Raw genomic sequence first — 19,771 nt, forward strand, 5'->3', positions numbered from 1 at the left:
GTGAGCTCTCCCACTGAAATGAACCGAGCCTACATTCAAATGAAAACATTATGTGGTGGGAGAATGATTGCCATCGAGGCAGACATTGCCCATGGGTCTAAAGAGATATGTGTTGTTATCATAGAGTGAAAAATCCTTGTAGCCTTTAGAAAGCAAGTTTGGACCATGTATGAGTGGGACCCTTATTGTTGAAAGTTGAAGAGTGAAAACAGGAGAGAATCGGAATACGCAGTACTGTAAGCCTTCAAGAGCTCATGGGATATAATGGTGAGACACAGTTCCTCTTGTTTGAATAGTTGCAAATACATTACCATGATTATCTGGTATTTCTGTAATAGTCTACTTCTTTTCGAATCACTTGCTTGTGAAACAAAATGGTTAACAACTTGCAGTTATATTGAAAATAAAAAAAAAACAACCCTATGATCATATATTGAGTGTGTTTCCTTTTATTGACCTGAATTTATTTACTGAATTTATGAATTGATGATGGATAGATATTAAAGTATTTATTGCACTAGGTCTCCTTCACAGTCACTAATATAAAGAACTAGAAATCTGAAAAAAAAATGCAGAATAAACAACTGAAGCACAAGGGGTTGGGAGGAGAATGAAATAGGGATGGGGCCTAATGTCCGTCATACAGCATTATGAGGCATTAGTGGTGGGTGTCAAGCGCAGCATTCACCCGATGAATTGTGAACATATCCCCTAAAGCCCACACAGGCTTGGAAAACTACACTCCCAGGATGAAGTGACAAAAACACAATGATCTACATCGTTCAACTTTCAGCACTGTTTGCCTATAATAGAGACTTTTTTTTTTGCTTGGACTGACAAAAGCAATCACAGCTCATTGTCCTTGAACCTTAAAGGAAGAGTTGTTTTTACCTTGTGCCATTTTTATCTGGTTCATGTCTCCCGCCGACTACATTCACTGGAATCACAACAGGCTTCGTACTGGCTACAAACGCAGATTCTGGTAAAGACGCTGAACCACATTGGGTTGTCTTCTTCCCTGTGTCCGTAAGCCTACCATGAAAGAAGAAACCATGTAAACCTCCTGTTATCCAATATAAAGTGTAATGAAAGAACTATTACAACATCCCAACATTATCCACCTGCATTCACTGATAAATTCTTAAAACCGTGATTTAGAAATAACCGTAAGCTAGGAGAATACTCATTGCTTCAAAGCCACATGTACAATTATGACACAATGTGACAGTAAAGAGTACATTTTTGACATGCTGGGAGGCTTTACACAGGTGTTATAAGAGATACAGCAGGTCACCAAAGGTACTGGTGGAGAAACCACACTATATAGACAATGGACCATAAACAGTATGATAGGGCACTTCACATCTCTGTGATTCCTAAGCACACATCTCTGTGTTTCCTCCGTGTTTGAAAGGGAAAGAATGATAACTGAGATTTCAGTGCACACAGAAAGTTTAAAACATATTCAATGCCACACTGAAAATCTGAGTTCAATGTGGAAAACTACTGCTGCTTAGACAAGAGACTATTTAATCAATGTGTACTGTTCTTTGCCTTTGCATTTTTTAATGTAAAAATGAGCACCTAATGAACTTGTACTGGGAATATATATTAGAAGGTCTCTGATAAATTCTCATGGGTGAAAAAGATTTACTTTAAAATATTCACTTCTTTTTACCCACTTTTTTGTACTTCTTTTTACCCACTTTTTCAAATTGCAAGTCACTGCATGTTAACACACATACATACAACACACGTTTCTCAGTCCCTTACACATTGCAGCCCCCTTCCCATAAGCCTGTGCACAAGCATGCAGCTCCCTGTGTGGTGCGGAGGGCTCACAAGACCTTGCTGGGTTCCACGGTGATTGGCAGGTTTCTCCTGGACAGGTATCACTTCCTAACATGTGCATTTGAGTATCTGCCTTGAGTGTTTCTTCCTCAGCCCAGGGGCAGAGACTGCTGTTCACTTTCTTCATTGCTTTATGCTAAAAGCCAGGAAGAGTGTTTGCCACAATGCAAGTGCTTTAAAACAAATTGTGAAGTAAATGAATTGTGTACTTTTAACACTGGGAATGTAAAACCAGGACAAAGGCCGATTAGTACAGCTGTTAAAAAAGCAAGTGCACCCTCACCCCAGTCCCATGTGCTCCTCCCTCCTTCCCTCTGCTCCCTGTCCTTCCTCCTTCCCTGCAGGATGTCTCTGATTAATAGTTGTATGTTTCTTTTTTGGGTTTTGTACTGCTGTTATTTTTCTTACACTGATGTCTTATTTGGTTCCCCTATATCCCTGCTATAAGTGAAACCATCCTATATTTTTCTTTTTCCTTCTGGCTTATTTCACTGAGCATAATTGGTGAAGGAAATTCTATGGGGACTACACCTGAAAGGGGGGAGCAAATATTGTTTAAAAATGAACAATGATGTCTAAATTAAAATATATGTATATATATATATTCTCACCAAAAAAAAAAAAAAAAAAGAAAGGGCAGAAGTGTTGTCAACCACCCATCTGTAACCCACCTCCTTCTTCTAATGGAGGGCATTCTTTGAATCTGTTCTTCCTACTGGGTTTATAATGGCTAACGGAGGACGTGGTTTTAGTGGCTCCTCCTGGTGGGTGACATCATTGCCAATCCCTGACTTGCCTCTATTGATGATCTGGACAGGAAGAGTATGTTTAGGGCATCATCCATGCAGAGTGAGGAGAATGAGACCCTTAGCAGTCAGATGCCCTTTGAGAACATCTTGAACTTGAGAAGTCTCAAAACCGTTTCCTTTTCAAAGAAAGAATTTATCCTTTTCAATTATCTATATAATAAGAGAGATAGAATTATTATTCTCTATTGGTAAAAAAATAAAAAGTAAAATAGTTTTAAACCTACAATTACCAGGAATATCACTTCCTTTCTTTACAGCATTAGTTAATACTTATTTTTATTATCTGTATCTGTTTATCTATAAATAAAACATATATCCATTATCATTTAAGTCCCATTTAGGTATCAAATTTAACTGATAAAGAAATTCCAAACAGATCAATTACTAGCAAGGCCATTGAATCAGCAATCAAACTCCTACCAAAAAACAAAAGTCCAGCACCTGATGGCTTCAGTGGTTAATTCTTTTTTTTTTTTCAGGTTTATTTATTTATACAAGAACCATGGTACAGACCAGATGCACGGAAGGATGAGAGGATTTACCAGAGACAGAGGGGAGAGCAGAACAGGCAGACTACCAAAACACACTGCTGAGGGGAGCAGCGGGTGAGACAGGAGAGGTCTGCGTAACCTAGCAAAAACAATGCCTCAATTGCTTTTTGGTTTGCTGAGGGTTTAGAACTGGAAACAAATGCATAAGAAATATGTGCACAAAAATCAAAAGAAAACCCTATACAAATCACAAGATTCATCATGGATACGGATCAAGGTTTACATGCCAGAATCCCATGAAACCTGTTATTCCTACAATCACAGACCCAATAGAAAGAGTGACCCAAAAGGATCACAATGAGTCGGGAATTAACAATAAAGAAACAATGAACATAGCTATGGATGCAACGATGACACTTCCAATAGTGTTTTCTAAGATAGCAGAATATTGATCAAAATAGATAAATGCTAGGTTATACACCATTAGGGGGATCTCACACCTTTTGGCTATACTTCGTTATTGGAATAACATGTTCTTCTTACTGCACGAAGAAGAAACACCCGTGGTCTGTATGAAGGCCCGGGAAGAAGTAATCTCATGTGATAATGAAATATTAATATCATATGTAAAAATTGGAATATGCACTAAAAAAACCAGGAATGTTGTTTATAAAACTATCTCTGCCATTTACAGCTAAGATGTTGTCTTCCATATACTGTATATATGCTTGTAACCAAAACTGAGTTAGATTTTGAATGACATAGTCACTGTTTTCAAAAGTGGTCAGACATTTGCCCAATGTTTGCCTAGTGTCTTTATCCCGGTAGCCAACTGCTTCAGTCATGATAACCTACACTATGGGACCATAATCTGAAAAATCCTCTTCATGGATGTTAAAATAGGGTGTGATATAAGAATCGTCACTTGCCAAATGCCGAAGGTCTAAACCTTCCTGCTCTTGGAAACAGCCATATATACTGAATGCAATGTACAGAAGGTATAAAACCACTATCACAACTTGGACTTAGTGTTTGTGAGAAAGGGGCCAAAATAATCTCTAAAGAACAAGTTGATTGGATGGATGCTCGATTCTTCATCAGTTCAAATAGAACCAAATGGGAGCAGCAGCACATTATCAGCGAGGAAAAATTTTGGTCCGGGTGACCCTCTGACTTTTGCAACAAGCACAGTCAGGCCACTTCTCTCCTACCATCTAGGGCCATAGAGGCTCCAAAACAGGTGATGTTATAAAAATAACAGAAGAGCAAGGTTGTTCCCGTGTAAATGCAAAAGTACTGCACGGACTTAAAGGAGGTCATCACCCCTGTAAAGCATGCCCGGACATTTGTGAGAGTGGTGATGGTGATGGACACCGCCACGTGGGAGTAGACGTCAGACATTCGCTGTTGTACGCTGTCCATGATGTTGGTCTTCTGCCAGGCAGAAATCATGATAAGCATGTCATCAATGCAACACCTGTTAAAAAATATCTTAATGTATATTCATATCCATGAAAGTGTAAATAGCACAATTCAAAAGGTTTCCCCCTTTTTCTCTTTTGAATGAAGCAACATTGTTTTACATCCTTGTTGAGTTTTTGACAGTCTAGGATTTCTCCCCTCAGGTGTGGCCACTTTCGCTCTCCCAGCACCAGCACACCTGTGGTCCTCCACCAGAGTCCTTGTGCTTTCCTCCCTGTCCCTCTTGCCACCCCGCCCTCCCCCTGCTTCCTGGCTGTCTCAGCTCTAGGACAGCTTTCAAGATTTGCTTTGAAAGTTTGTCTTTGTCTGACCCTTTGTCTAGTTTCCCTATATTCCACATCTAAGTGAAATGATCCTTTGTCCCTTAAGGTCTTATTCTTTGTCCCTTCAGATTTTATTTATCTTGCACAGTCTGTGCTTAGGTAACACTTTCCTTGGTTGTCTCTGTGTCCACAACAGAGCACACTCCTCCCTCTGTAATGAGCTTGTGCTTTGCACGGATTCCTATTATTTCCACACAGCACAGTATACTCCTCCTCTCCAATTATGGTGCCTCAGTGTTGAGATCAGGAAACCTGGTGGATGCGTGTTAGTTCAAGCAGGATTAGCAATCTGTTTCTGATTCCACTCAATTACTTGAGAGACCATTTTCTCTCATAAGGCATTTCACAGAAATGCAGAAACACTTCCAGCCAACGTTCTGTTACTGAACCTATCTGACCACCACAGCATCAGTCTATCATTGCAGTATGACTTGAGAGGCACAACATCATTTACAGGCACACGCACACTAGTTTTCCGTCTAGTCTGTTTCTTGGTGGGAATATAGAGGTTTCCTATGTTTGAATTCACCAATCTCCTGTGGACAGGGGAGATGGTTTTCAATTCTCAATCACACAGAAATGAACATACTTTCTCTAATTTTTGGAGCATTGTTTTCAATTATTAGGACAAATTGCTAGAAGTAGAATGGAGAGGTGAAAGACAGGAACCTTGAATCCCCTTTTAAGCCTTTTGATTTGATACAAATATTGGACTAAGAAAAGTATGAGTCAATTGACAGTCTTCTCCAAGCAGTAGAAGACAGTGTTCATTACACACAACCACCCCAAAAGTTTCAGTCTCGCAATACTTACTAATTTAATAAGAAAACAAGGCATCTCAGTTTTGGTTTAATTTGCATCCCTTGGGTGAGATGTCATATATTTGCCCCCCTTACATTTCCAGTGACTTGTATTTTACCTTTTCAGGATTGTGCATGTGTGTGTGTGTGACAGAGAGAGAGAGAGAGAACTTCCTGCTCATGTCATTGTCTTTACTTTTGCATTTGGGGTCCTTATTTTTTCCAGTTCTGAAAACACAATTTAATGTTTGTCTTCATTTTTCACATCTTATTTTGGATCTGTAGTCATCTAAGCACAGTTCTTTTACTTAATCTATCATAAACTCATTCTGTTATCTACTTTCTCCCCAATACTCATAGTGTAGCCTAACATGTGCGTTATTCATCTAGTATTAGAAATGGTGCATGTACAACTATTGTCACAAATGGCACCCCCACGAATAACATGAGGCCAAAGCCACTCACCACTGCCAAGGCAACAGAAATCACTCCAACTACTGCAATAAACATTTTGTTTCGTATACAGCTAAACCTGTAAATAGGGAGGGAAAAATGATGAATTTTTAGCAGCAGCTTCCATACTCAAATTCCATCAATTCATGACATTCTTGATTTGGACCTGTTCTGAAATCTCTCCTGCAATCATTCTACATCTGTCTCCTGGAGACCTTTAATTCCCATGCACTATCCCAGACCAACTATACCAATTCAAAGAGGGAAAATAAAAGTTGGCATTTTGTGCTTTAACTTAACTATCTTCTTATGCAGCTGGCCAAGCACTAATTCCCTGATGGTGTTTCAGAACCACATACATGTACTGGAGCACAGCAGATGGTTAATTCCACACTAGTGTTCAAGGAGTTGTGTGTGAATTGAACACAACACTAAAGGGCAGGCAGCTGTAGTTGAGAAAGTACCCACATCCAATTATCTTTGCACTCATTTCCTGATTCCAACTAGCTATTAACAGCAACCTAAAGGGTTCCTGTACAACAGAGATAGTATGTGGTTAATAAAATGCATGAAAGCATCCTGCTAAAACGGTTTCAAGATTCTCCTTTATTGATGAAGAGGGTTCTAGAAAAGTTGCTATTAATTGCAAAAAAAAATTGTTTTGAAATGTACTGTTTTTGGATCAACACAAGACTTTTCTGTTTCTCTGTTGGACCACCAGAAATGGGAATACAGAGAGAGCATTTGAAAGCATGTATGCAGTACTTTTCCTCCACAATAACCACATTACATTTTAAAATATTGACAGCCACCTGTGGTTTTATGTTTTAATTTTATGTGAACAGTTTTAAACAAATGATTGATAAAAGTCTCTCTGGACTTCTATAGGAAAAATAAACTGAGTTGGAAGACTAGGAGAGACAACTAAGGAAATGGAGCTACTGATTCTAAAACAGTATGTGATGAAAATAACTTTTCAGATCATATTCACATAGCAAAACTTTCTTTTTATTAAAAGGTTTCTGCACCATCGATGTGTTCCACTTTTTCTCAAACTGCTGGTGCCTTGAGTTTAATTTAGGGTCCAAACACTCACACACAAATTTCAGAGCAAAATTAAATCGCTTGGGTTACAAAAAATTTCAACATGATGAATATTTTCCTTTTGCAATACTTCTTGAAAACAATATTTATAAATATTTAAGATAAGTACATAACACAGATGAAGTTCAAATGTAAAAAGGTTAGTGAGAGCTACACAGGACATGTTTAGTCTCAATCCCTTTTACAAGATTCTCATTTTTATGTAATTTTTTTAGACACTGAGGTAGGAAGGTAAATTGTTGGCTACAGTGACTTTACTTTGACTAGTTGTGCTGATGTTCTCAAAGCAACTGTTAATAATTGTAAGTGAAGGAAAGATATGAAAATGGACACTGTAGGAGACTGATGATATTCTAGAACCCTACAAGAAACTTGATAGAAGCAGTTTATCAAAATAATCGGAGAATGATCAAACTTTAGATTTCCTAAGACCCCAGATCAACAGATCTTGATTCAGTAGGTTTACAATGAAGCTGCAGAATCATTGTGTCTAAAATTTTCCTCACACGATTCCAATGGTCAGTCAAATTGAGGCATCCCTGGAAGCAAAATGGCTAATTTTCTGAATATTCTAATAACTTGACAGCGTCGGGCTGAATTGGACATGATTACACTTCAAAAACTGTATGTTTGGGGTGGAGGCCACATCTTTCTAAAAGATAACGATGTTATCTATTAAACACAAGTACAGTTAAACTATGTTTGAGAAGAGAAATATTTTCCAGATTTTATCAGAAATTGATTTAATAGTTGGCATAATAAATTTTGTCATTTCTAAAATGCCAAATTTGAAATAGTCTACAATCTCAATATACTACTACTTGCCATAGAATGGTGTTCAATTTGGCCATACTCTCTTGGGAAGGTCTTACCATCTGCTTGTGGCCCCCCACCCCTTCATCCCTGCCCAGGTTTCCAAGGATTAATTTACCCATTTAAATTCAATCATCCTGCTTTCTACCCAAATGTAAGGCAAACCCCAACATGGGTAGATTCATCAGTGTTTGAAACAGTTGGGTTGTTTTCCTAGCTGTTGTCATCACCTTCCTATAGTCTGCCATAATCCACAGCACTCTACCCACTCCTGATACTCCCAAAAATAGTCACCCAATCCCAAAGCTTGCTCAAGAAATACACAGCACAAACCACTCAGTGGCCAGCCAAAGGCGCACCCAAGGCCCACTGCCATCCCCAGAACCAAAAAAGTGAAACCCATGGCCCCCCCGTGGTACAGCCAGAACCAGCCTTCTCTCCTGGAGCCTGGCCGGCACCACCCACCCGCCGGTGTCTGGGCGCCCGCCCACAGTGCCCACCGGGGTCCCGGGTGCCCGGGTCGGCCCCAGCAGGGCTATGGGGGCTGGTGTCTGCTGGCTGGGGGCAGGCTGTGCCCTGGGCAAGCGACCGCAGGCTGGCGAGGAGGGGGCCACTTGTAGCTGCGGCGGTCAGTGTCCATTCGGGCCCTGTGGAGCCGCTGGCCGGGTTGGGGACGCAGGCCTGCCGACGCCTGGGCTGTCAGAGGCCGAGTACCGAGGCGAGCCATGCCAGCCTGTGGAGGCAGGGTGGGTGGCGAGCTGCACGCCAGCTTCAAGGCCCGGGGTGCTGGGCTGTGCCGGCCGCCCGCCCCGAGCTGGCCCTGTGTGTGTGTGTGTGTGTGCATGTGCGCGTGTGTTGTGTGTGCGCATGAGGATTTGTGTGTGCCTGTGGGCAAGCGCGTGTTTGGGGGCGGCGGGGTCCCTGGTAGAGAAGCAGGTGCACTGGCGGGGGAGGGGGGGCAGTGGTCAGCTGGGCTGGCAGGCAGGAGGCCCAGGCAGGAGGGGCTGGTGGTCTTTGGGAGTGGGTGGAGCCGGGGCGCAGGTCGGTGGCAGACGCCCAGGGGTCGGGCGGAAGGCCACCAGCAAAGCACTGAAGGCCAGGGGCGATGCCCCGACAGGCTTGCAGAGACTGAAGGCAGGAGACAGAGGTGTGAGCACACACGAAGGCGAGCCCTTGACCCCGACGATGACCACGGGCTGGACACAGTGAATGCAGCCAGGATGGAGGCGGCCTTGCTCCCGGGGAAGCCAAAGGTCCACAGGCCCTGAAGGCAACAGGCCAGCACCCCCTCCTCCTTTCAACCATGACTTTATGGAAAACCAACATTCAACATCTATTTCTCCTTTAAGAGACTGTAAAAGAATAAGGACCTTCCCAGACAAACAGAAACTCTGGAATTTCATTACGACTAAACCCCCACTCCAAAAACTACTATGAGGAATCCCAAATCCAGAACCTCAGAGGGACAAATAACAGCGAAAGAAGGCCAAAAAAAAAAAAAGTTGTTAAAAGAATAAATAAATAAAATCAAAGGAAAGACAAACACAATGGCAAATACAGATGCTAACATCAATATTAACTCTAAATGTCAATGGACTAAACTCTTCAATAAAAAGACACAGAGTTGCAGCCTGGATTAAGAAACAAAACCCAACCTTTTGCTGTCTCCAGGAAACACATTTAGCTACAAAAGATAAAAATAGACTCAAAGTTAAAGGATGGGAAACAATCCTACAAGCAAATGGACCAAAAAAGAAAGAAAGCAGGAACAGCTATACTTATATCAGATAAAACAGATTTCAAACTCAAAAAAATAAAAAGAGACCCCAATGGTCACTACATTATGATCAAGGGGACAATACTTCAAGAAGCAATAACACTCATTAACATATACTCACCAAACGAAGGAGCACCAAACTATATCAGACAACTGTTGTCCTCTCTGAAAACACATCAGAGAAAACACATAAGTAGTGGGAGAATTCAACACACCACTATCAAAAATGGATAGATCAACAAGACAAAAAATAAGTAAAGAAACTAAAGCTCTAAAAAGGACGTAGAGCATTTGGGCTTGACAGACATCTATAGGACACTAAACCCACCAAAAATGGAGTACACATTTTTCTCCAGCACACACGGATCATTCTCCAGGATCGATCACATACTGGGGCACAAGACAAACATCAACAGATACACCAAGATTGAAATCATACCAACCATCTTTTCTGACCATGAAGGCATCAAACTAGAAATAAACCATAAAAAGAAGGCAAGGAACTTTCCTACCTCATGGAAATTAATAACCACACTACTGGAAGACCACTGGACTTACGAGGATATCAAAGAAGAAATTAAAAAATTCTTTGAATTGAATGACAAGGAGAACACCAATATCCTAAATGTATGGGATGCAGCAAAAGCAGTAATAAGAGGAAAATATATAGCAATAGAAGCTCACATAAAGAAACAAGAAAGAACTCAAAGAAACAACCTAATCTCGAAGCTCAAAGATCTAGAAAAAGAACAACAAAAAAACCCCCAAAACCAGTAGAAGAAAAGAAATAATAAAAACCAAAGCAGAAATAAATGAAATTGAAATTAAAAAAATAATCCAAAAGATCAATGAAACCAAGAGCTGGTTCTTTGAAAAAATCAATAAAATACACAAACCCCTAGCCAGGGTCACAAAGGAAAAAAGGGAGAAAGCACGAATAAACAGGATCATAAATGAAAAAGGAGAAATCACAACGGACACAGCAGAAATCAAAAGAATAATCAGTAACTCCTATGAACAGTTATATGGAAACAAGTTCAACAATCTAGAGGAGATGGTCAAATTCCTACAACTCTACAATCACCCAAAGCTAGATAAAGAAGAAATAGAACACCTAAACAGACCAATTACAAGCAGCGAAATTAAAATGGTAATCAAAAACCTCCCCATAAACAAAAGCCCAGGACCTGATGGATTTACAAATGAATTCTACCAAACATTCAGAGACGAATTAGTGCCTATCCTTCACAAACTCTTCCAAAAAATTGAGAAGGAAGGGACAGTACCAAACACATTCTATGAAGCTAACATTACACTAATTCCAAAACCGAACAAGGACAACACAAAAAAGGAAAACTACAGGCCAATTCCCTAATGAACACTGATGCAAAAATCCTCAATAAAATTTTAGCTATCAGAATCCAACAATGTATCCATAAGATAATTCACCACGACCAAGTAGGATTCATTCCAGGGACACAAGGATGGTTTAACATCCGAAAATCAATCAACGTTATCCAACACATCAACAAAAAGAAATATAAAAAAACATATGATAATACCAATAGATTCTCAGAAAGCTTTCGACAAAGTGCAACACCCATTCATGATAAAAGCCCTTGAAATTCTTGGGATGCAAGGAACATACCTCAACATCATAAAGGCCATCTATGACAAGCCAACAGCCAGTATCATTCTCAATGGCGAAAAGCTGAAAGCAATTCCATTAAGATCTGGAACAAGACAAGGATGTCCACTCTCACCAATGCTTTTCAATATAATACTGGAAGTCTTAGCCAGAGCAATAAGACAAGAGAAAGACATACAAGGAATCCAAATAGGAAAAGAAGAAGTCAAACTATCATTATTTGCAGATGATATGATAATATACATAGAGAACCCCAAAAATTCCACAGAAAAACTAATTCAACTCATCAATCAGTTCAGTAAAGTGGCAATATACAAAATCAACACGCAAAAGTCAGTAGCCTTCCTATACACAAACAATAAATCTGAAGAAGAAATAAAAAAAAAACATCCCTTTTATTATTGAAACAAAAATAAATCAAATATTTGGGAATAAATCTAACAAAAGAGGTAAAGGACCTATACAAAGAAAACTATAAAGCACTGTTAAAAGAAATAGAAGAAGACACAAAGAAATGGAAAAACATCCTCTGCTCATGGATTGGAAGAATAAACATTATTAAAATGGCCATCCTACCAAAAGAAATATACAGAGTCAATGCTGTTCTAATCAAAATTTCAATGTCATTCTTCAAAGAAATAGAACAATTATTGATGAAATTCATATGGAATCACCAAAAACCCCGAATAGCCAAAGCTCTCATGAAAAAAAAGAAGGGAATGGAGGCATCACACTCCCAGACTTCAAACTATACTATAAAGCCATAATCATCAAAACTGCATGGTATTGGAACAAGAACAGACATACAGACCAAAGGAATCGAATAGAAAATCCAGAAATAAACCCACAGATTTATGATCAACTAATCTTTGACAAAGGAGCAAAGACTATGCATTGGAGCAAAGAAAGTTTGTTCAATAAATGGTGCTGGGAAAACTGGGTTGCTACATGCAAAAGAATGAAGCTTGACCACTACCTCACACCATATACAAAAATCAACTCAAAATGGATTAAAGAACTAGACATAAGACCTGAAACCATAAAATACATAGAAGGAAATATAGGCGAAACACTACGTGATATTCACATCAAAGACATCTTTACAGACACATTACCCAAAGCAGTGATAGTGAAGGCAAAAATCAACAGCTGGGACTACATCAAATTAAAGAGCTTCTGCACAGCAAAAGAGACAATAACCAAAACAAAGAGAAACCCCACCAACTGGGAGAACCTTTTTGCACACAACACTAATGATAAAGGACTGATCACAAAAATCTGCAAAGAGCTGATGAGACTCAACAACAACAAAGAAAATAATCCAGTCAAAAAATGGGCAGAAGAGCTAAAAAGAAACTTCTCTGAAGAGGAAATGCAAATGGCCAACAGGCATATGAAAAAATATTCAACATCACTTGTCATCAGGGAAATGCAAATCAAAACTACAATGAGATGCCATCTTACACCAGTGAGAATGGCACATACTAAAAAAACTAGCAACAACAAATGTTGGTGAGGATGTGGAGAAAAAGGAACTCTTTTGCACTGTTGGTGGGAGTGCAAACTGGTCCAACCACTATGGAGAGCTGTGTGGAGATTTCTGGACCTACTAAACATAGAGCTTCCATATGATCCAGAAATTCCACTCCTAGGTATTTACCCAAAGGACACAGAAACATCAATTCCAAAGAACACCTGCACCCCTATGTTTATAGCAGCACTATTTACAATAGCTAAGCTTTGGAAACAACCCAAATGCCCAAAAATAGATGACTGGATCAAGAAGATGTGGTACATATGCACCATGGAATATTCCTCAGCATTCATAAAAGATAAACACATGCAATTTGCAGCAACATGGATGGAGCTGGAAGGGATCATGCTCAGTGAAATAAGCCAGAAAGAAAAAGAAAAATACCGGATGGTCTCACTCATAGCAGGAATCAAGAAAACTTAAATAAGGGACCAGGAAAATGAATAACTATAAGAAAGTGAAAATCAAAATCAACAAAAATCTATGAACCAGAGATGCTTTTTTGGGGGTGGGGGGCGGGAGGGGAGGGATTGGGGTCAGAAATGTTTGGTTGCAATTGTGTGGGGAATATAAAAATAAAATTTATTATTTAAAAAATAAAAAAATAAAAAAAGATATAATAATAAAAAAAATCAACAAGCAACTATAAACCAGAGACACACTTTGGGAGGAGTGGAGAGGAAGGACTAGGATCAAAATAAGGGGGGGGGGCTGCAATTGTATGGGGAATATAACCCAAATGAAAATGCATACATTGTACAAAGATGAAAAATGATGTAAGAATTATATAAAATAAAATATTAAAAATATATCATTCTTTGGGCTTGTTTTCTTTTTTCTAGCTGCTGCTGAATTTGAGTCTGTATCCTATCGAGCTTCTCCTCTAGGATCTACTGATGTTCAAATCAAGATCTGCTTTGGAAAACATCACAAGAATATGTACAGATTTTGAAGAAAAATTATATGATCTGAATGCTAAATAATGAAAATTCTTCCCCTGGGCTGTTTACATAACACTGTAATTGTTTCTTACATTTTATTAAAGGAATATTAAAATTAAATCAAAAGGAATATTAAAATATTTTTGTGTCATGAAAATGTGTATAGTATTTCTATGTGTGTGTCTAGTTTGTATTTTATTGATTATTAATTATGTCAGGTCACATAAGTTGAGTTACCTGCATTGGGAGGTTATGAAATGCACTAAGAGGTTAAACAGGTGATGGCAGAAGGTTCAAGAGTTCTACCTGACCTAATACCTCACCACATGAGGGTGCAGGAGGCACCACTGCCACCATCACCCTGGAGATTTGTACATTTCATATTCAAAGAGTAAAAATAGTTCATTGACACTTAACTAGCATCATTTTTAATCCATGACCTATGAAAAAAACACATAATTTCACAATCTTCAGCACAAAACAAGGTATTTTCTGGCCCTTGAACTGCCTACAGTTAAGTAGGGTCTTCGAGGTTCCCCCCACCACTGCTGTTATTTTTGCATGCTCATCTCTAGAAAGGAAGTCACTTTTCCATTCCTGCATTTAATTTGCTGCAAGGTTTGGAGTATAAGAGTTGTCCTGTTTCTAGCTTCAGCACAGAAGATATAATCCTGATTTCAGCCATTTTTTTAGTTGACAACTCACTTTTTAGAGTGACATCAAGAATCTGTGTCTACATAGCATTTTGTTTCTTAATGTTTCAGCCTCTCAAAAAAATAAATAAATGCCTGGCATACTTGTTTAGTCAATGAATGGGCATCATGAAAGGTATTGCTGAGAAGAATGCCACACAGGTTAAAAAGTGTATCTAGATATTTATAGTTGAAGGGGGGAAAAAATCTATGAAAAATCCCCATCTAGAGATCCAATTTTAAAGTACTGGACGTTCCCCTATTTTTTTTCTCTTCTCAAAGAGCATTAGATGAAATACTGTACAATCAGATCATAACATTCTACCCAGCGTGTGGTGAGTATGCAGCAAATACTGGCTTTTGTGATTATTTTTTCACCCCACTCAGCACATGTGTTTTGTTGTTGTTGTTGTTGTTTATTTATACAAGCACTGGGTAAAGTCAGAAGCTCGGGAGGGTGAGAGAATTCACCAGAGCCAGAGGGGAGAGCAGAGCAGGACGAGTGAAGACGTTCACTGCTGAGGGGAGCAGTGGGTGGCAGGAGAGGTCTGTGCGCCATGTGGGACACTTGCCCGGTGGCCAGGGATCAAGCCGGCGCTGTAGAAGCTGCAGGCAGCTTCGCAACCCAGTGCTCAACTGTTGCGCCACTGGTGGTGCCTCCTGCGCCCTCATGTGGTGAGGTATTAGGTCAGGTAGATCTCTTGAACCTTCTGCCATCACCTGTGGCGCTCAAAGCCTGTGCCTATGTAATACCTTTTTGGTCTTTATCTCTCCCTCCTCAACTCATTTTTTCTCTTTTTCCTTTTCACTTTGCTGTGGCCAACTCCACATTTATCCTTCAAGTTCTCTAGTATTTTCATCCTTCCTGTTAATAAGTAGTGCAAATTAATTTATATATGCATATTTATGTATATAATCCCTAGTAAATATTAAGTACATTACTAAGCTTAACTAAAAATACCACATCATGTTAGACTAAGAGGCCCTATCTGCTAGTTTAAGTGCATGTCACTGAAACATGATTACTTGTGGGGAAATCCCTTTAATATCAGGAATTGACCTGCCCAGACTGTACAATGCAGAGGAAGGACGGCACCAATCCTTGTTTCCATTTTGCATTCATAAGAATACTCATCAGGCAGTTCTTGGCATATTCCTCCAGTCTAGTCTATAAAATGTGGGAATTGGTATGACATCTTGGATCATGCTATTTCTTGATCAATAAGAATTGATCAATCTTATTTCTGTGATCAATAAGTTCCTTGGAAGAAGAACAACCTTCCTATAACCCTATGCTTTCTGGAAGTCAATCGACACTTTCAAAGACTCAAAAATCAAGTCACTGCTGTTTCCAGTGCTTTGGACCATCTCTCAAAGACATTTGTTGATTATCATGTGAATGCCTGGAAAATGTTTTAGAATCTTTTTCCATGAATGCATTACCCTAGCATTCAGAATTACGATCCGCCTGATTAAAAAAAAAATCAAGTATAATCATAAAAATGATTTTTTTTCGGGAAACTGGCACTACCTGGTTGAAATAACGAGTCTGATTGTCACGGAAAAAAGTATCTATGCATTAGCAATATTCTAAAAGAGAAAGTGACTTTTGAGTGTTCAGGAACATGGGGAAATTGTTTAAGGTAGTTCTGATTTTGACAATGATTCTTTAATAAAAAAAGATAAAAAAATTACTTCATAACCACAAGATGGCATCAATTTCTTATTTTTCAAAGTTTAGCACATTCCTGTTTTAAACTTTTTCAAGATTACAAGGATTAGGAAGGTTTGGTTAGAATCTTCCCTTAAGTATGGACTCAGACTATAAAACCACGATCACTGCAGTAAATAAGGATTTGTGAGTAGAAGTCCAGCAAGGTGGCAGCAGAAAGAAGAAGCCAGGCTTACACCCTCCAATAATTACAACTAAAATGCAACAGAAAAAAGTGGGTATCCCTGAAAGGTCCTAGGTGATAAATCATGCCCATACATCTTCTGAGGGAAATATCAGGGCTATGACATGGCACCAAGCCAATGTTCCTGATGCGATGATATATTCTACTAAATAAATGCAGTGAAAATGCAGAGTCTAATAACTATCGGCAAAGACTAGACATAAGTATCGAGATCTTCAACTTAGGAGGAGAGGCTCATGGAGGTAACTGCATGCTTGACCCATTGTTTCTCCAGCATTCTGCTTCTTGGAGCCATTCATTTCCATGGGCGAACTCTAGGGTGGGTGGGTTAACTTCCAGATGGAAAGTCAATCTCTGTATGTTTCTCCCTCTCCCCCCACCCCTGGCCCCGCCTCTCTATTATTTCTGCCTTCTTCTTTCCCTCTCTCTCTTTACCAAGAGATTTGACTGGATCTCCCTTAATTCACTGTATGCACTTGTGGCGCTGAAGCCTGAAATTAGGGCATTTGACAGAAATCTTAGTACAAAACTCTTTGTACTCAAAGTGGGGCTGCTCATTCATCCTGGTGAGTGGTCACATAGCTGTGCTGATGAAGAAAACTTTCTATGTGGTGTTGACTTTATTCTTGACTCTCATTAGCTTTCATCTCCCCAGGGGCTGTGCATGTGCTGTGGGAGCTCCCAGGAGGTGGCTGGCTCTGTGGAGACAGGCGTGTCCTGCGTGAGGAAGTGCTTCGTGCCAGGTGCTGAGCGCAACAGCATCTTGCTGAGTTCACTTACATACGTCATAGATTTCCTGATTTCCAAAGGCTCTTTCTGAAAGCTCAAACCAATTGTAATGCCATAATGACTGTACTTTTCTTGGGAAAAACAGGCTCCATGAGCAGCTTTTTTTCCCCACTATGTAAACTGGATCAGCTTTAACTTTGAAAGAATCCAGTCTGGTTTATTATAAACTCCAACTGACATTTTCTACCCTATTTTGGGACAGCCAGCTGCATGCATATTCTGGTAGAGCTATGGAAACATGGGCTCTCACTCAGCTCTAACAAGCTATCAGGTAAGCAACCTGACTTTTAAGCATAATTTCTACCTTGTTGATCTTCCTATGGGGCTTAAGGAAGTGACAGAGAGAGAGTTCTCCATTCTTGGTGTGACAAGGAGGAGCATTATCTGAAAAGTTAGCATTTATGTTGGCAATCTGAGCATCCATTTCAAATAATTAAAAAATGGGAATGACTTACAAAGACAACTATGAATATTAGAAAAGGAAACACTCTTTAAAGTACAGGAATATGTAAATTAGAGAAGACATTATCCTAATGTGATTTGAAGTTTCGGTTGAAAACTTGTCAAATTATTGGCACCGGCCCCTCGGGTCCAGGGCTCCCCACACACGTGTCCTTCACACCCTGTGGGGAATGGCTCTCAGGGCCACGCCCACAGCTTTACTGCTGACTTCACAAGTGCATGTGTCCTTTGCCACCATGGTGCAGTATTCCTGGTCACATGGTCTTTGTTTCCATTCGTTCTCAGCCTCACTGGTTCTCACAGGCCCTCTTGCTCTAGCCCTCTGAGTGCCCAGGGCTTCCACGTTATATTAATGTTTCAGCTGATAATTTCAACTGAGAACAACGGGTGAGAGAAACCTGGTTACATAAGGTACTGGGCGCTTCCAACAGTCTAAAAAGGAGAAGGTTGAAGATTTACTGATGCATTCTCTTTATTTATTTTCAGATTTTTTTATTTTAACATTTATCATTTTTTTACATTTTTGGACAATATTTGCTTCCCCTCACCCCCTAAGATTGAGTCCCCATAGAATTTACTTCCCTAAGGCACCCATGCACCATCACCACAGTCCCCTGTGCTCCTCCCTCCCTCCCTCTCACCCCTCTCCCTCCTCCTCCCCTGCAGTATGTCTCTGGTTTATAATTGTCTGTTTTTGCCTTGTTGTGTTTTGTACTGTTGTTATTATTTTTTTACACTGATGTCTTATTTGGTCCCCCTATATTCCTGTTATACGTGAAGCCATTCAATATTTTTCTTTTTCCTTCTGGCTTATTTCACTGAGGATAATTCCTTCTAGCTCCATCCACATTGCTGCGAATGGCATGAGTTTATCTTTTTGATTGCTGAGTAATATTCCATCATGTATATATACCACCTCTCCCTGATCCAGTCATCTATTTCTGGGCATTTGGGTTGTTTCCAGGTTTTACCTATTGTAAATAGTGTTGCAATATACATAGGCATACAGGTGCTCTTTTGAATCACTGTTTTTGTGTCCTTTGGGTAGATCCCTAGGAGTGGAATTGCCAGATCATATGGTAGCTCCATTTTTAGTAGACTGAGGAACCTCCAGACGGCTTTCCACAATGATTGGACCAGTTTGCACTCCCACCAGCAATGTAGAAGAGTTCCTTTTTCACCACATCCTTGCCAACATTTGCTGTTGCTTGTTTTTTTTGATATGTGCCATTCTTACTGGTGTAAGGTGGTACCTCAGTGTGGCTTTGATTTGCATTTCCCTGATTATCAGCGATGTTGGACATTTTTCCATATGCCTGTTGGCCATTTGCATTTCCTCTTTGGAGAAATGTCTTTTGATTTCTTCTGCCTATTTCTTGACTGGATTGTTTATTTTGTTTTTGTTGAACCATGTGAGTTCCTTGTATATTATTGTGATCAGTCCCTTATCAGTTGGATGGAGTGCAAAGATATTTTCCCAATCAGTGGGATGTCTCTCTGTTTTGGTTAATGTCTCTTTTGCTGTGCAGAAGCTTTTCAGTTTGATGTAATCCCAGGTGTATATCTTTGCCTTCACTATCACTGCTTTGGGTGTTTTTAGCAGCACTGTTTACAATAGCTAAGCTTTGGAAACAACCCAAATGCCCAAAAATAGATGACTGGATCAAGAAGATGTGGTACATATACACCATGGAATATTACTCAGCATTCAAAAAAGATAAACACATGCAATTTGCTGCAACATGGATGGAGCTGGAAGGGATCATGCTCAGCGAAATAAGCCAGAAAGAAAAAGAAAAATACCGGATGGTCTCACTCATAGCAGGAATCTAGAAAACTTAAATAAGGGACCAGGAAAAAGAATAAGTGTAAGAAAGTGAAAATCA

General features: G+C 39.7%; 1 pseudogene across 1 annotated transcript; it reads right to left on the minus strand.

Moving 5' to 3' along the window:
• Positions 1-4,002: 4,002 nt before the first annotated feature.
• Positions 4,003-8,853, minus strand: LOC311184183 (patched domain-containing protein 3-like; annotated as a pseudogene). Its single transcript has 3 exons — positions 8,716-8,853; positions 6,142-6,329; positions 4,003-4,628 (listed from the first exon to the last, which is right to left on the minus strand). The product of its transcript is annotated as a patched domain-containing protein 3-like (transcript).
• Between the last annotated feature and the right edge of the window lie 10,918 nt (positions 8,854-19,771).

The sequence above is a fragment of the Talpa europaea genome (genome assembly GCF_964194135.1).
Source record: "Talpa europaea genome assembly, chromosome: 14".
NCBI classification, from domain to species: Eukaryota; Metazoa; Chordata; class Mammalia; order Eulipotyphla; family Talpidae; genus Talpa; species Talpa europaea.